This window comes from Cupressus sempervirens, chromosome 9 (assembly GCF_028749045.1).
Source record: "Cupressus sempervirens isolate cs-2001-9-10 chromosome 9, ASM2874904v1, whole genome shotgun sequence".
NCBI lineage: Eukaryota > Viridiplantae > Streptophyta > Pinopsida > Cupressales > Cupressaceae > Cupressus > Cupressus sempervirens.
This window is the reverse complement of record NC_143126.1, coordinates 414,571,871-414,590,742: the sequence shown is the minus strand read 5'-3', so window position 1 is coordinate 414,590,742 and position 18,872 is coordinate 414,571,871.

The window sequence follows — 18,872 nt, the reverse complement described above, 5'->3', positions numbered from 1 at the left end:
TCTCGTCCAGAGGACCACCGTATTCAGCTCCTTCCTGGCAGTGTTCCGCCCAACATCAGGCCCTACCGCTACCCATTTCATCAGAAGACCGAAATCGAGATACTTGTCCGTGACTTACTGAAGCAAGGTATTATTCGCCCTAGTACCAGTTCCTTTTCTTCTCCAGTTCTGCTTGTTCACAAAAAAGATGGGTCATGGCGACTCTGCATTGATTTCCGAGCACTTAATCATCTCACTATAAAGGACAAGTTTCCCATGCCCATTCCCAATTGGTTAGCGTCTGTTCAGCAGGGCTTCCTCAATCCGGTGGCAAGACAGTGATCTTGGTTGTGGTTGATCGTCTCTCGAAATATAGTCATTTTTGTGCCCTCAGCCACCCCTATACTGCCTCCTCTGTTGCACAAATCTTCATGGACCAGATATTTCGTCTTCATGGACTCCCTTCTTCCATTGTCTCTGATCGTGATGCAACTTTTACCAGTCATTTTTGGACTGAACTGTTTCAGAAAACTGGCACCAAACTGAAGATGAGTTCGGGCTATCACCCACAAACTGATGGTCAAACTGAAATTGTCAATAAATGCTTGGAAACTTATCTTCGTTGCTTCACTTCCGAGCAGCAACATCAGTGGGTCAAGTGGCTCCCTTTAGCTGAATGGTGGTACAATACCTCTTACCACACTGCCTCTAAAATGACTCCATATGAAGCAGTCTATGGTCAGGCACCTCCAGTGCTCCTTCCCTACACTCCCAACAGCTCACCAGTCCAGGCAGTTGACATAGTTCTCCGCAGCAGGGATCAGATTCTTCGTACCTTACAGGATAATCTTCACATGGCCCGTAATCGGATGAAACAGCAAGCAGATCAACACCGTTCTGAGCGCTCATTTCAAGTTGGGGATATGGTTTTTCTTCGTCTACAGCCATACAAACAATCCTCCCTAAAGCTGAAAGGGCATCATAAGCTGGCCCCAAAATTTTATGGGCCTTATAAGGTTCTGCAGAAGATTGGTTCAGTTGCTTATAAACTGGAACTTCCTCCTTCTTCCCGCATTCATCCAGTCTTTCATGTTTCTTGTCTAAAGAAAGTTCTGGGTACCACTGTCAGAGCACAAACTACTCTCCCTGAAATGGATACGGAAGGATCCATTATCCTGGAGCCGGTGGCAATCATTGACCAGCGCACTCGCCAGCTTCGCTCTCGCTCCATCTCTGAGGTCTTGATTCAGTGGCATGGCATGCAACCAGAGGATGCTACCTGGGAACCCCTTCTTCAGATTCAACAACAATTTCCACACCTTAAGCTTTGAGGACAAAGCTTTTTTTCTAAGGGAGAGGGGATGTTAGGAACCTGTGTGTTCCTTCTGTTTATTTTGTTAGAGTAGTGTTGTTGGACGCATATGCTTTGTAAGTCGTCCCGTGAGTATATTTTATTATCCCACATGCATAGGTAGTATTACTTTTCTAGATCGTACCCAGTATATAAGAATAGGTTGAGGCCCTTGATGGGTACGGACGAATTTATTGTATTGAGCTTGCTCAAAGGAGGTTACCCCCTCGAAGTGGCCTGCGATCAGTAGATTCATTCTGAGTTCTGCTATCACTTGGTATTCTGTTATTTCGAGCATTCTCACGATATTGCTATAAGGAGGTTCCTCACAAAAATCTCAGCAGAGCGACCGTGTCCTAGCTTTGCCGCCATTACATGAGAAATATTATCTTCCTAATTCGCCACATTCAGCGGCATGTTGAGGAAGAATAAAAGGTAGCAGTGAAGGCCCTTTTCATGCAATCAACAAGCTGAGACACTCGCATGGCTTGAGAGCCTTACTGCTTCGTACACAATTATAACTGTAAAATAAATTCAAGATAGCATCTAGCCATAATTATCGTACATTTGTTAAAATGCACGGTTAAACAATTGTAACTAATGATTATAAAAAACAGTTAAACGAAGTTAGTTTAGTGTCCTAAAAAATTTAGAAAACACCTAAAAATGCATTTGAAGTAGAATACCTTCCCAAGAATGCTGATGGGAACTGCTAGCGTTTGGATAGATTTCTACGCAAACTCACAAGTCAAGGAAGTAAATCATTACTGAGGGATCATGTTGGTCACTAGCAAGTCCAAGGGTCAAGAAACACAACTCTTAATAAAGGCCATAATAAATCTGGATTGACTCTTGTGGCCACCATTCTCAGCTTCAAGATGATCGGCATAAAATCATAATAAAAATGAAAGGCAGTAATTCAACCAAGAACTATTGACAATTATGTCGATTCCCAATCACCAAGGTGTTGTGTTCACTAAGGATTAGCAAAAATACGCTGATCTGTTAAATATCTATTACAGGTTTTTAATTGGCTATAAAACTTCTTGTAAGATAGAAGGATGGAGATAATTGAATTATGGGGATGTTTCGCATAATAGTCTGGTAAAGATGGTTTGGTTGATGGTTCACAGCAGTTAATTAAAGAATTCCTTGAGAATGGAGTGCTACTTTACTTAACATTAAAATATGATCAAGGAAACTATATTAAGCTTCCTAGGTACAAGTGGAAAACAAATGTTTGTCTGCGTCTGGTGGAATGTGATCATCAGTGTGATTATTTCAGTATTCAGCTAATAATTTAACATCTGAACACTAAGCATTGGAAATTATCTGCCACCAGCTTTAACTAGTTCTTCAACTTTTTTTGTGATTTTCCCTTCTGTTGGCCCATCCAATGCCTGACTTTTCTCTTCTCCATTCTATGTTTCACACAAAAGATGAAAATCAAGAGTTGTTAAAAGACCTTAATGATATTTAAAGAGTTAGATACTTCCTCGTGTTAAAATTCAGTGCATATATAAATATCAAATGACATACTGAGCAAGACTACCAACCATCTACAATTAAACTGAAGGTGCTTTCTTCACATCCAACAATAGTCACTATTTGATAGTGAATAAGTGAGCTTAATCAAAGAAGCCATGCAAAAATAAATTAAGTTGGATTCCCCTTGCAACAATTCTTGTCATAGATACCAGTGCACAAGAAGTGCACTAATACATTTTAAGGCCCAAGGGATTTGATACAACTTTCACGTAGGCCCATAACAAGCCCCATGATTTAATATTTTACAACTATTCTCAATGTGAATACTTCAAATAACACCTCACTAATATGAGGAATAGTATCACATATTACAGAAAGACCCATTCGCTCAATAAAAGTTTTCCAACAATATTACGGAATTATTATAGGCTGGAGAATTAGTGAAGGGCATAGAGCCATGCAATATGTGGTATTAATTCATTTAAAAACAATATGATTCTTGCTAACAAGGTAAATTAAATAGCATTAGTTTCAAACATTCACATGTAGAATAGAAAAATGCACAGGTTCTTAACAAAAGAACCACCTAAATAAGTTAACGATGCAATTGCTTTATTTTCAACAGAAAAATTCAAACTCTCAATTTGACAAATATGAATACAGAATTTCTGATCGTTACACCATCACAAATATAACTATTAAAAAGAACCTACATAGAAAAGAACAATAAAACAATCACATTTGAGCCCTTTCAAAATGCTTAACTGACATTAAGCAACAAGGTTGTCTTTCAGACACGTCGTGAGCCCCATTAGCTTCTCATTGTTGCTGTGTAAATATAGATCAGTTCATCACTTCAACTGGGGCCGGATAAAACCCAGCTGTGCAACCTGAACTTCATCAACCTGCCTAGGTTTTGCATTCTCCACGGCCATCATGTCGTTGGTCCCTCGTAAATAGTTATCTTGTGATTTTACAAGCACAATACACTTTGAAAATGAACTAGCTTCTCCACTCTCCAAGAGGTAAGCCGATTCCTCTGATGTTTTTATGCTAAGTTACCAAGGTTCATCCCTGCACCCTCAGACCAGCAGAAGTTCAAATTGGTTCAAAGTTTGAGTCTGGTTCAATGTCTCATCCGGGCAGGGTTCGATATTTTCCCTGCTGGTTTGGGTGGGCCATGTTGTTAATCATCGAACCAAGTTTGAATTGTTAAGTTTTTACCCATAATTAAAGATAAACAGTAGTAAAAGAGCACAAACAATACAAATAGACTCAATACATTTATCCTAGGAAAACCCTCCCACTAAAGGGAAAACCCAGGTCTCACCAACAAAAAATCTCTTTATTGAGAGTAAAATGTTCATTTACAAATTTTTCTCTTGATTGCTTACAATACACTGCACAATCACATATATAATTTGAAATAAGATTCTCCATATTACACACGAAGGTCTCTTAGAATTTCTAAAACTAGACCGTTCATATTTCCAAACATTCAACACTTCGCATGACTCTTCACATGACATATGACACATGTTATTTTGCATAATATTGACTTAAATATAATAACAAATATTTCTTTCAGCTGAAGATGACCATAATGATCATAATGACTTCTTTCTATCTCATAAAATCAGAGATAAAGATCTATATCGCAGCTACAAACTTCAACACTCCAGCAAGAGAGAGATCTTTAGTCAGTTATGCACACATTGTTGCAACCAAAGATGATAAATTCACATAACATATGTTATCTCAGGATAACATAATCCACCATAGTTACTTCATAAGCACATAGAATGGAGTCACACACATGACTTTCATCATGCCTTCTCACAAAGGGTAGAATGGAGACTTTTATCTCAAAACTTCTCCCAGAGAAGAATACATTTTCACCGTGTCTATTTGCAAATGCTAACATAATCTACCATAGTTATTTCATAAGCACATAGAATGAAGTTACACACATGACTTTCACCATGCCTACTTGCAGAGGGTAGAATGAAGACTTTTATCTCAAAACTTCTCTCAGAGAAGGATACATTTCCACTGTGCCTATTTGTAGAGGGTAGTCCACTGTATCTACTCATAGAAGGTGGAACAAGGGCTTTTAGCTCAGACTTCTCCCAGAGAAGAATACATGTCCAACATGCCTACTTGCATAAGGTGGTTCACTGTATCTACTCATAGAGGATGGAACGAGGGCCTTCACCTTAGACTTCTCCCAGAAAAGAATGCATTAGTAACTGAGATTTTCTCTTAATCTCAGCTAGGACAACTTTAATCACTACAATAAGACCAAAACTTGCAAATGGTGGGACATCTCCTCTATCACATAATCTCCCTCTAAAGCTGAATAGTCTCCCTCTAAATATGTATCATCAAAGCAACATTCATCTCATTACTTCTTTGTTGCTCCCTGCAACCATACATGAGATATTAAAAACTCATAAAAATCAATTACTATCATAAATTCTTATCTCTTTGTGATCTAATCTCAACGTGACATATTTCATCATAATTTAATATCAATTTCATTGTCATATGGGCTTTCAAAGACATCTCCCTCGGTCATGTAGCCTGCCTCTAGAATCATTTCGTGTATAAGATTTTCTCTTTTAATGAAGATTTTGTCACATGACTACAACAATCTATCATCACCTCATTGCATCTTGATGTACCCTTCAATCAAGCGAGATTAGAAATGACTCATCTATGAAGAGAAGAAGCATATGCTAAATATTCATGATTTATCATAGAATACTTATCTCAAGTTTTCTTCTGAATTTAACCAAGAAACCTCATATTACAGCTACTTTTCCACAGAAGAACGATGAGCAACCCATCCTCCCAATAGGTTGCTATCTTGTTCCATGATATACACCCTCCCATCTATGTATCCAATCCAAATTCTTGTTTCTAGAGCACACAAACATTGAATAGCGACAGATGAATGCACGCATTCTTGAATACAGTGAATGAAAAATCTGTTGCAACCTGCAAGAGCTCCTTCATCTTGCCACTTATTCCTATGCTCATTTTTTCCCCCTTCGACATGTCCATTATCGTATGATGCTCTCTTGACAATACAACTACTCAAATTTAAAATGAGGCTTGGACACCCTCGAGCAGCCTCAAGTTCAAACCCATCACTTTATAAAACAAAATTGAATATGAAGAATGAAAAAATCTGCCTATACCAAAGGACTTTTCCACAATAGTTATCATCTCTCAATAACAATAATAGATGAAATACCAATAGCTATAAACCAACACCATCTAATAATGACAACGATTGCAAACAATAAGACAACCAATCAACCATTACAACTATTTATGACACTTGATGAAACTATGAACCATCACCAAAAATGAAGAGCAAAGGGCAATTAATCCCAGAGCATAGAAACTTATGTGCCAAAGAATGCACGTTAAAAGATGCATGAATTTGAAATGAACGATCGTGTCACATTTAAAAAAAAAAAAAAAAAAACTTGATATAATTTGACTTGCTGTATGAGATGAATGTTTGTCTTTACTTAAGATAGAATGTTGGGTTGCAAACTTCAAATGATGTCGGCAAGCTTCTAACAACAATAGAGGATGCTCCAAACTCATTATTCTATAATTTGAGTAGAGCATAAAACATGTATAATAATTTCCACGGCAAGCCTATTCTACCAGATTCACACTAAACTCAAGGATGTTCACAAAAGAAAACACACAACGATCATAAAGTTGGATGGACATTCAAGATGCTTACATGTAGAAATCAATGGCTTCAACCAATGCCATTCATCGAGTTCAAGAGTCTTTCAAAAAACATCGTGAAGTTTGACCAGAATAAACTTGATCCTAAGATTCCCAATACAAGAGACCTTCGAATTTCAGGGCAATAGAGAGCTCCTCATTGTACAGAGATGATGGTGGTAAGAGGGCAATGCTCCTCAACTTTCTCGAGCTTTACTTTCAAGGTGATTTAGCTCAACTTGCACCGAATCAGAATTGAGCATCAAACTCAATATTTCTTCATTGGAGTAGAGTAGCCCGATCACACTTTCTAGTAAATAAACATTGTCTCCTATCACACTGTCACTAAAGCTTGTGGCTTTTCCTCCAAGAGCAAGGTTCTAATTTCAATCTTCCTTGGGAGAAATCAAAACTTTAATGTGTGCTTCTCGAATTCCAAATTTGATCTCTGATAATATCTTGCAATCACAATACAAATCAAAATAAAATACAAATTGAATAAAACCTTTCCATCTTAAACATGAGCCAAAAGAGAAAGTGATTGAAACTATTAGACAAATAGTCATCCATGATAATGCAGTTCATGCAAAAACCAAGTCTACCATGAGATGCCCTTTTTATTTCTCATAAGCCTGTATCATGAAACTTCATGATAAAAGTGAAGACTCCCAAAAAAAGCCAAGAGATGATAGTTACAAGTATGGTGATGACTCTTCAATAAATTTCAATAATATGCTTCTTCGAACCAATTGAAAGACATCATTACATATACAGTGCCATAAATTTCTATCTCAGCAAAGGAGACATATAATACAGGAATAAATGAAGGGAAACCGATCATAGAAGGTAAGGAAAATCATAGGACATATATGATCAGGGAGATCATAGACCAAAACTCAAAATTCATATAAATAAAGATGAAGAACTTTGAATCATCAAACCCCTGTATGAAGAATCTCTTGCTGCTCCCAAAACTTTAGCACTCCCTTATTGCTGATATCAAAATCTGACTTTGATACCATGTTAAGTTTTTATCCTGAATTTAACATAAACGAAAATAAAATAGCATGGAAAAAACACAATAGACTCAATACATTTATCCCAGGAAAGTCCTTTTATTTGAGTGGAAAAACCCAGCCACACCAACAAAATATCTCTTTATTACTAGTGAAATGTTCATGTACAAAGCTTTCTCTTGATTTCTTAGGATACACTGCATAATCACATAAATAGATTGAAATTAGACTCTTCATATTATAGACTAAGGTCTCTTCAAATTTCTAAAACTAGACCCTTCATATTTTCGAATATTCAACACTTTGCATGCCTCTTTGTAAGACATATGACACATGTATTTTTTAATAGTATTAACTTCAATATAATCTATTTCTTTCACTTGAAGATGACCATGCAGTCATAATGACATATGTCTATCTCATAAAATCAGAGATAAAGATCTCTATCGCAACTACAAACTTAACATGAATTATGCCATTTCTGGCCCCATTGATTGTAATAAAGTTTTTTGTTTGCAAAATTTAATGAGTTTTTGGTGTCCACAACCCTAAAAAGTTGTTATGAAATGCTTTTGGTAGCCTCTAAAAGTCATTTTTTGTCCTCAAATAGGTTATTTTATCTTAAACAAGAGCAAATAGATGGTTGAGCAAGAGTTTTGTTGTGCAAGGAGTTCAAAGATTAATTTGTGGGTGTTCTTCAAGTGTTTGTACCTCATTCCTACACGTTTGCAAGCTAACAATGGCTAGAAAAGGTAAGTTCTTGTTCCATTTTCTTTTGTTTTCGTTATAGTTTTTAAATTTTTCTATTTCTTTTTCATTCTTCATAAGATCTTTTCATTTTTTTAGAATTTTTTTCATTTTCTTGCATATAAATTACAAAATGAACATGTATTCAATTTCTTGCCATAGGAAAAGTAACCACAATGGCATCTACCTCTTCATCAATAGGTAATACCAAACAAAGAATAGAACCCCACTTTGATTCTCCTCAATGGAAGTATGTAGATATTATAAAAGCTCTTTTAAGAGGAGGTGCATTCTGTTGGAGATGTTGGGGTTGTTGTGTAGAAATAAATAGTTCTTATTATCGTGTGGTAAGTCATTTGTGTGGATACACTGGAAGAGGAGTTAATAAATGCCTTGGCAAAAAGGGTGCCCCTATACCAAATGAAACCGTGTTAAAATATATTGAACAACACGAGGTAGCAGAAGAGAGAGAAAGATGTAGGGCAACTGAACTCAAAAGAAATGAAAGTAAGAAAAGAGCAAAGGGAATGCAACCCCCCCAGATTTATGCTACAAGATCGCCCCTTTTTTAGTACAACAATGGACATTGAAACTAAAACCATACCCCTTACACACAAAAGAAAGGGACCACTAGAAATTGCTTTTCAAAATAAGATTCGGGAAATTGATGACATTAATGTAGTAAGATACCTGTATGCAAACGGGTATTCCTTTAATGTTGTTGGCTCTCCATTTTCGAAGGGCATGTTTGTGGCCCCGTGTTTGAGAATGTATGCACCACCTTGTTGGATCAAGAGTTCCAATTAATTGAAGATCAATTAAAGTGCATAATGGAATGTTGGGTTGAGACAAGGGTGACAACTGTTTCAGATGGGTGGAAGGATTTCTAGGTATTGTACCTTGATAAATGTCCTTGTAGGGTGAACCCACAATAATGGGTTCCACTTTAGTGGGACGAACAAAAATGAAAAAAATTTCAAAATTTCAAAATTGAGTTTACCATATGTTCGCACGAACACACTTATTGTTTTCTCACGAACTTTTTTTTTAATCATGTTTGCGCGAACATATTTCGTATGTTCACGTAAACATATGTGATATATATCTTCACGCAAACATGATTTGCATGTTCGCGCGAACATAGGTTCACGCAAACATGGTAAACGTGTTCGTGCGAACGCCATGTTCGCACGAACATGCAAAATCACAAAAATTTTAACCTTTTGTTCTTTTTTTCTTTTTTTTGCTCTTTTGACTGTCATAATTGTAGGAGAATGATCTCCTACTGTAAAATAAAAAATGTCAAAATGTGCTTCTCGGAGCAAGGTTTCCAACGACTATAATTTTATTACATAATTTAATCATTAAGACTTTCAAATATGAGTTTAACTCATTATAGGTTCATTACCGATTGAACATCAACCGACTTTGACACCTCGGGAAAATTAGTAAATTAGGTCAAATTTTTTTTTTTAAATATGGAGGCACTGGCTTATTGAGATACCTTTCTATTCAAAAAAAAAAAAAATGGTTTATGATAAATTGACTTCAAATTATCTGTGTCAAACGGAACGTATGTCTGAATTACGGTTCATGTCACTTCAAAACTTCATAAACTATACAATATTCAACAAAAATGAATCAAACCAAATGAAGACACTGGATATTGATGCTACAAATCCAACGCAGAAAGAATTACTTCATTATCATTTCTCGAAAAAAAGTTATGTGTGTCAAACCAGACTGTCACTTTTTAAAATATTGAATTTTATTATGTACCACTTTTTGGAGGAGATAAAAAAATTGACATAAATAATTTTTTTTTTTAGATTAAAAAATATGGTTACAAAGTAGGAACAAAGTACTCAAAATCACTAGTTTATGTCATCTTGAAATTATTTATAGTTTTGGAGATATAGTCACTTAAACGTGACGTTTGTTGCAAAAATATTGATTTCAGAGTCAAAATTGGTCAAAAAGTGGAACCCATTATTGTGGGATCACCCTGTAGTGTCCCCTAAAGAGGAGGGACAATTCTAAAAGCAATGGATGTGAAGAGCAAGTAAAAGATGGGCCATTTAATGTTAATATATTAATTGAGGCCATTGAAAAAATGGGTGCTAGAAAATGTTGTCCAAGTCATAATGGACAATGCAAAAAATTGTAGAGCTACTAGTTTGTTGGTTGAAGAGAGATATTAGCATATCTTTTAGACACCTTGTGCAGTCCATTCACTCAATCTTATGCTACGAAATATTGGAAACTAAATTGAGTGGATCAAAACAGTGTATGAAGAGGTTGAGTACACCCAAATGCTTGTCACAAACCACAACATGACTCAATCCCTTTTAAGAACCTACTCAAAATTGGAGCTATTAAAAGTAAATGAAATTGAGCTCAAGATAGCAATTTAATTCTTAATATTTGACAATTTCTAGTTTTTCATATTTTGCTTGTGCAAAATATATGCTTTTCTAAAATATGTATCTAATAACTTTTTTTTACTCTAATTTATGTCAACGGTTGTTGAGACTTGTTTTGCATCAAATATAATCATCTTGAGACAACTTGTGCAAGTGAAAGAGGCACTGCAAGGTATGGTAATCAGCCATAGTTGGGGTGTATGGAAGCAAAGGAGCATTGATAGGGAAAAGAAAATTAAGCCAAAGTGTATTGGATGATTCATGGTGGGATCATGTGGAATATCTCATTAAGTTCACCGAGCTCATTATAAGCATGCTTAGGTACACTGACATGGACATGCATTGCCTTGGAGAGATATATGATGGCATAGACTCAATGTTTGAGAAGATCAAGAAAATTATAAATGACAAGGAGCAAGATCCGCAAGAGATCTTCAAACAATTGCAAGCGATGATTGTTGAAAGATGGAACCAAATGACCACTTCACTTCATTTGCTTGCTTGTGCCTTGACTCCCAAATACTAAAACTCTGAATGTTGTGATTTACAAGGAAAGTTGTCACCCCATAGAAATGTAGAAGTGTCTGACAAGTACCAAGCAGAATTTAGAAGACTCTTTCCTGATAATGATACGAGAGATGTAATCACAGATGAGTTCATAGAGTTGTGAATGCTAGAGGTCTAAGTGATGTTGCTCTTCGTCATTGGTTCAAGAAGGATGCTCATAGTTGGTGGTGCCTCCCTGGCCAAAGATTACAAACATTGTAGCCTCTTGAAATCAAAGTTATATAACAAGTTTAATTTTTAAAGAATTAGTTTACTTTATCTTTGAAAGAATCATGACTAGGAAAGTAATTTTAAAAATTTAAAAGATTTAATTCATTCTTTTTTTATTGTTTACCATGTGTTGTCTTCATAGGTTGCTAGATCTTATGCATCTAATAGAAATTGGATGCACCTATTCTTTCACCCACTCAATGAAGCACAATAGGTTGCAATCAAAAAACCAGAGAACCTAGTATTTGTGCATTACAACTTGCACCTTCTTTCACACAAGAGTAAAGAATACAAAGAAGTGGGATGTAGATGCGAAGGTTGTGGACTTGGATGCTTCTGTTGTTCAGCTAACACTAGATGATTTTATGAAGAATTTGATGCCAATACCATTGTTGTTGTTGCTACAGATCCCATTAGACTTAGCTTTGTTGCTAAGTCAACTAATGCCAAAGAAGCAAGAAGATGTATATGATGAAGAAGATGAAGATTGAAGAACTTAGAATATTAATAGTTTTTTATTCCATTCATTGAACAATGAACATGAAAAATGATACTTGAACTTGATGCTATGATTTATTTTTGATGTTTTGAATCTTTGATGTTGAACTTGTTATTTGAACTATATGATGGTATTGATGGAACTCAAAATTTTGGCAAAATTTTGAGTCCCAAAAACCATGACAGAATCTTATCCACTACTTATATTCAAACAATGTAGAAAAAGGTGTGAATTGGAAGCAGCTGTGAAGAATGTAGAAGAAAGAATGTGTGAGAAGAAAAATATTGGCCAACTCCAAAGTTAAAGAAGAAAATAAATTGTGTCCATCATCATGTTGAGTAAGCAACTATATAAAGGTGGAATTTCAGATTTTTCGTCAGCAGTGGGAGTAGGAGTTTCCAATAAGTTGGGAGCCTGCAAAGTGTGGGATTAGGAACTTCGAGGAGCTTTAGATTTTATGTAAGCTTCATACTAAAGCTCATATAAATTGCCTTCCAAATGAAATCCTTCAGCATATGATAAGGATTATCTGAAGTCAATAATGTCAAAGACTGGATACACATCATACAAATAAGAGTTAATATATTCAGTGGTGCTCTGATTGAGAGTTTGAGTGTGGGAAGCTAAGAATTAACAAGAAAGTATAGAGATTGACTACCATAACAAACAATTAAATCAATGTGTGATTCAGAAGTTCTGATTATCGAACAGAAATGTGAATATGTTTATCATTGTTGGCAAGTTCAAATATTTGAATATTTCAATGGCAAAGATAAATTAGTTTCAATATAAAAGTAGAGGTTGCGTCCAAGATAGGAACCAGTCACAATGGACACAAGAATTCTCATCTAGACAATTATAAAAAAGAAAAGGGCATTCAAAAAACTACATATAACATCTCGATGTATGCAAAAAATTTGAAAGTAACATGTAGCGAAGCATGTCTCTACAGAGATCAAGACTGGACAGAAAATAAGAAACAATGAGGAGTAATAATGGCAAAATAATACACAAATATTGAACAGTAGGTCTACACGGCAACTGTTAGAGACATAAGATATAGCCATCAAATGAACAAGAATTATAAAGCCCATCCAAAAATCATAAACAATAACTATATGTTAATTATTGTTAGTTGGACAGCTATTATTTCTGACCCGAAAATAGCTGTAGTATTTATTGGTAGCTTGGACAGTTGTTCGTCCTTATCTATGTATAGCAACATTAGTTATGGGTAGTTTGGACAGCTGTTTGTCCACTTGTCGAGAATTAGTAAATGGTTGTTGCAAGGATAATTATTTACTAATTTTAGTGATTCCCTTTTGGACACCTTGCAAGCAATTCTATTGTTGGCTGTCGATTTTTCTTAATCTCAACCATCGATTGTAAATCAATCTTGGCCATTGGTTTACCAACAGGAGTAGTATAAAAGGAGGTCAGGGGGGCATTTGGAGAACATGAAGTTTTGAAGAAACGTTTGTAGTGTTAGCAAATAGTCTTGCAGTGTTAGCAAGGGCACAGTGTTAGTGTGGGGATAGCAGTGGGGAATATCAGCAGAAGAAATTAGGAGGTTGTCGGAGTTCTGCCAGTGAGAGGCAAGGAATTTTGTATCTCTTGATTTGCTGAAGTTTAACATAATTCCTCATCTGCAGAACTGGTTTTCCCTTAGGGGTTTTTCTAGGGACAATTTGTCTGAAAATATTGTGTTCATTGTGTTGCGCATTTCTTTCCGTATTTTATAAGTGAAGTTGCAGTTGTGTTATTTTTCAATATTAGCTGGGAATTTATTTTCAGTAGTTTAATAATCATTTATGATAGGAGATTAATAATCAATGACTGCAATAGTTGATTTTTCACATGGTATCAGAGCATTGTTAAAGGTAGAAGAGTTTTGCCCTAGGAAAGAAATTTTGATCTTTTTAGATTTATTATTGCTTTAAACCCTTGAGATGGCTTCAGCTGGTTTGAGAGATCAGGATAGATTGGATGGTGCCTCAAATTTTGGTGTCTGGAAGGCCAGAATTTCTTTATTGTTGGAAGAGAATGGTGTCAAGGATTATGCTACCAGTGTTGTACTTGTACCAACGGATGCAACACAGCTTGCAGCATATAGGAAGGACGATGCCAAAATGAGGAGGATTATCCTTGATGGTGTCAAGGATCATATTGTTCCACATATCGCAGAGCTAGATACGGCGAAGAAGATGTGGGATGCCATTCTGAATCTATACCAGAATGCTACCACCAACAGGAAGTTGATTCTCAGATAGAAGCTAAAGAATACATGGATGAATCAGGGAGAAGACGTCACAAGTTACCTCACCAGGCTCAGACTTGTCAAGGATGAGTTAGCAGCTGTTGGAGATAGCCCTAGTGATGATGAGCTAGTGAGAATAACCCTAAATGGGTTTACTAAACAATGGAGTGTCTTTGTTCAAGTTATCAGTGGATGAGATACTTTACCAAATTGGGATCGACTATGGACTGATTTCACTCAGGAGGAGTTTAGACTAAGTCTTGTCAATGGGGCCAACAAGAGTCAAAAAAATGAGGTGGAACAAGAGAATGTTGCCCTAGCAGGTAAAAGGAAAGCAAAGAAGGGATCTAGCAAAGGATCAAATTCACAATATGAGAAGAAGAAGAAGGACCTTTCTAAGGTCAAATGCTTTGGATGTCACGAGTTTGGCCACTATGTCAGTGATTTCCCAAAGAGGAAGAAGGGTAAGAAGCAGGTGGTAGCTTTAGCAAGTGCAGAAGAACTCTCCAGTAGAATGGAAGATGAGTTTGCACTCATAGCCTGTATGGTTAGCTCAACCTCACAGTGTGTTTGGTATATAGATAGTGGGGCATCATTTCATATGACAGGAGTTAGAGAGTACTTCTCCAATTACAAGGAGGAGGACACCAACATCCAGATTTCTATGGGAAACTTGTCCAAACTCAACCCTGTTGGGAAAGGGACTGTTCAGTTTCAGAGGGAGAATCAAAAGATAATTCCACTTCATGATGTGTTATATGTGCCAGGCTTAGGTATGAATTTGATTTTTGTATCTGTTCTTCAAGATAGGGGGTATAATGTACTCTTTTAGAAGGACACATGTGTTGATTAAGCACAAGGATTGGAAATCACCCATAACTATTGGAGTTAGGAGTGGTCGCCTTTATAGATTGCAGTTTGATACTCCTAAGGCACTTATGAGCAACAGTAATCATAGAGATCTTGGAGAGCTATGGCATAGGAGGATGGGCCATATTCATCATGGAGCACTTAGATTGCTTCGTGAGACCGTGACAGGTGTTCCAGAGGTGAGCACAGAGCATGGCGATGTATGTAAGGGATGTGTGTTGGGGAAGTTTGCGAAAGCATCTTTTCCAAGGAGTGACACCAGATCTAAGGGTGTTCTTGATCTAGTACATTCAGATGTTTGTGGATCAATGTCGACGAAATCTCTCAGAGGATATGAGTACTATGTTACTTTTATTGATGATTTCTCTAGATAGACCTGGATATACTTCTTGAAGACTAAGGATGAGGTTTTCAGTTGATTCCAAGAGTTCAACGCTCTTGTGGAGAACTCAACAGGAAAGAAGATAAAGGTTCTTCGGTCAGACAATGGAGGCGAGTACAAAGGAAATGTCTTCCAGGAGTTCTGCACCAGAGAAGGAATCAAGAGAGAATGGACTATTCCTGACAATCTACAACAGAATGGAGTTGCTGAGAGGAAGAACCATTCTATATCAGAGGAAGCAAGAGCTATGCTACATGACCAGGACATGCCCCGTTACTTATGGGCAGAGGCATGTAATACAGTAGTCTACATTCAGAATAGAGTTCCACACAAGGTGCTAGGGAAGATGACACCAGAGGAGGCTTTCACAAGGAAGAAGCTAGATGTTAGTCACTTTAGGGTATTTGAGAGTTTGGCATATTGCCATATTCCTGGAGATACACGTATAAAGTTAGATCAGACTGCAGAGAGGGGGTACTTTGTTGGGTACAGTGAGACCTCAAAGGCATACAGGATTTTCATTCCGAGGACTAAAAAAAATTATTGTCAGACGGGATGTCAAGTTCATGGAGGACAAGGCATTCAGGAGATCTAGAGATTTTCCAGCAGATGATCAGAGTGAGCAGCCAATAGAAGCTCCAAGACCAAGTCAAGGGCAAAAAAGCTCAAGTACAGTTACCAGTATGAGTGTAGACTCAGTTAGTGAAGATTCATAGAGTATGGAGCAACAGGTGCAATAGGAAATGCATCTAGAAGACTTAGAGGTTTACATTTCATCCTCTATGGTTGGCAGCGGGAACCATGTGGTTCCAGATACACAAAGGGATACTCAGGAGTTTGTGGGAGCTCCTAGGAAGAGTACTAGATAGTGAAGACAATTAGCCAAGTTCAATGACTATGTGGCATTAGTTAGTCAGTAGATAGTGAGACTTCTAGCTATCAGGACGTTGCAGAACATCAGGTATGGTGAGAAGCTATGGTTGAGAAATATTCTTCAGTAATGCAGAATGATGTGTGGGAGGTAGTACCTAGACCAATAGATAGGGCTATAGTTGGATCACGCTGGATCTATAAGATAAAGCACAATGTAGATGGTAGCATCGAGAAATACAAGGCGAGGTTCGTGGCAAAGGGATTCTCTCAGAAGGAGGGAATAGACTATGAGGAGACATTTTCTCCAGTTGCTAGGTATACTTCTATACGAGCTGTAATCTCACTTGCAACACAGATGGGATGGCAAATCCATCAAATGGATGTCAAGACAACATTCCTTAATGGTGAGTTGAAGGAGGAGGTATACATAGAACAACCAGAAGGCTTTGTAGCACACAACAAAGAGACCCACGTGTGTAGATTGAAGAAAGAATTGTACGGACTCAAGCAGGCTCCTAGAGCGTGGTATGAGTGCATTGATACATACTTGCAGAAAATGGGCTTTGTGAAGAGAGAAGCAGATGCCAACCTCTACTACTTGATGGTTTAGGGTGAGATTCTCATTCTTGTTCTTTATGTGGACGACCTATTTCTTACAGGTTCACTAGGACTCATAGTGGATTGCAAGAGGAACCTTGCAGAAGAGTTCAAGATGAAGGATTTAGGACTTATGCACTACTTTCTAGGCATGGAAGTGTGGCAGACAGATGGGGAGATTTTCCTTGGTCAAGGGAAATATTGCATTGAAATCTTGAAGAAATTTGGGATGGAGAATTGCAAAGCCATGTCTACACCCATGATCACGAATTGGAGGAAGGTAGATACAACTAAGGAGAAGGATGTAGATCCCACTTTATATAGATAGTTGATTGGTTCGCTTATGTATTTGGTCAACACTAGGCCAGATATAGCATTTACAGTAAACTCTCTTAGTCAGTTCATGGTTGAACCAAAGAGAATGCATTGGATAGTGGCTAAGCATGTGCTACGTTACTTGCGTGGTACAGTCAAGTATGGGATCATATATGTTCGAGGTGAAGGTATCAGGTTTATAGGCTATACTGACCCAGATTGGGCAGGAAATACAACAGACAAAAGGAGCACTTTAGGGTGTTGTTTCAGCTTGGGATCAGGAGTTGTATCTTGGTTGAGCAGGAAGCAGAAGTATGTGGCTCTAAGTTCAGCAGAAGCAGAATACATAGCAGCTAGCATGGCGACATGTGAAGCTATATGGTTTCGGAAGTTGTTAGCAGCCTTGTTTGGTCAGAAGGTTGAGACTACTGTGATACATTGTGACAATCAGAGTTGCATCAAGTTGTTTGAGAATCCAGTGTTTCATGATAGGTCTAAACATATAGATATCAGATATCACTTCATCAGAGATTGTGTACAAAGAAAAGTTATTCAGCTACAGTACATACCTGCAGAGGAGCAGGTAGCAGACATTCTGACGAAGGCTTTGGGAAAGGCCAAATTTATCTTTTTCAGAGATAAGATGGGTGTCCTACAGAATAGCTTCCTCGCTAAGAGGGAGTGTTAATTATTGTTAGTCGGACAGCTGTTATTTTTTACCCGAAAATAATAGTAGTATTTATGGGTAGCTTGGATAGTTGTTTGTCCTTATCTATGTATAGCAGCATTAGTTATGGGTAGTTTGGACAACTGTTTGTCCACTTGCCGAGAATTAGTAAATGGTTGTTGCAAGGATAATTATTTACTAATTTTAGTGATTCCCTTTTGGACACCTTGCAAGCAATTCTATTGTTGGCTGTCGAGTTGTCTTAATCTCAACCGTCGATTGTAAATCAATCTCGGTCGTTGGTTTACCAACAGGAGTAGTATAAAAGGAGGTCAGGGGAGCATTTGGAGAACATGAAGTTTTGAAGAAACGTTTGCAGTGTTAGCAAATAGTCTTGCAGTCTTAGCAAGGGTGCAGTGTTAGCATGGGGATAGCAGTGGGGAATATCAGTGGGAGAAATTAGGAGGTTGTCGGAGTTTTGCCAGTGAGAGGCAAGGAATTTTGTATCTCTTGATTTGCTGAAGTTTAATATAATTCCTCATCTGTAGAACTGGTTTTCCCTTAGGGTTTTTTCTAGGGACAATTTGTCCGAAAATATTGTGTTCATTGTGTTGCGCAAATAATAATTATAACCAGCAAAAATGATATACAGGGTGTGATGAAACATAGTTATTTTATTGTGCCGTTCCAATAAGCACACAGGTATTTTCCAGTCACGTCAGCCATATTTTAAACAAAGAGAAAATACCATGAGGCGGAAGATTCAAATAAGTTTGGCTTGGTACGGCAGCGAAGCTTTTTCACCTGTTTCATAAAAGGCATCTCAAATTCATTTTTGGAGAGGTTCATCATCCAACCCACCGGATTCCATCACATAG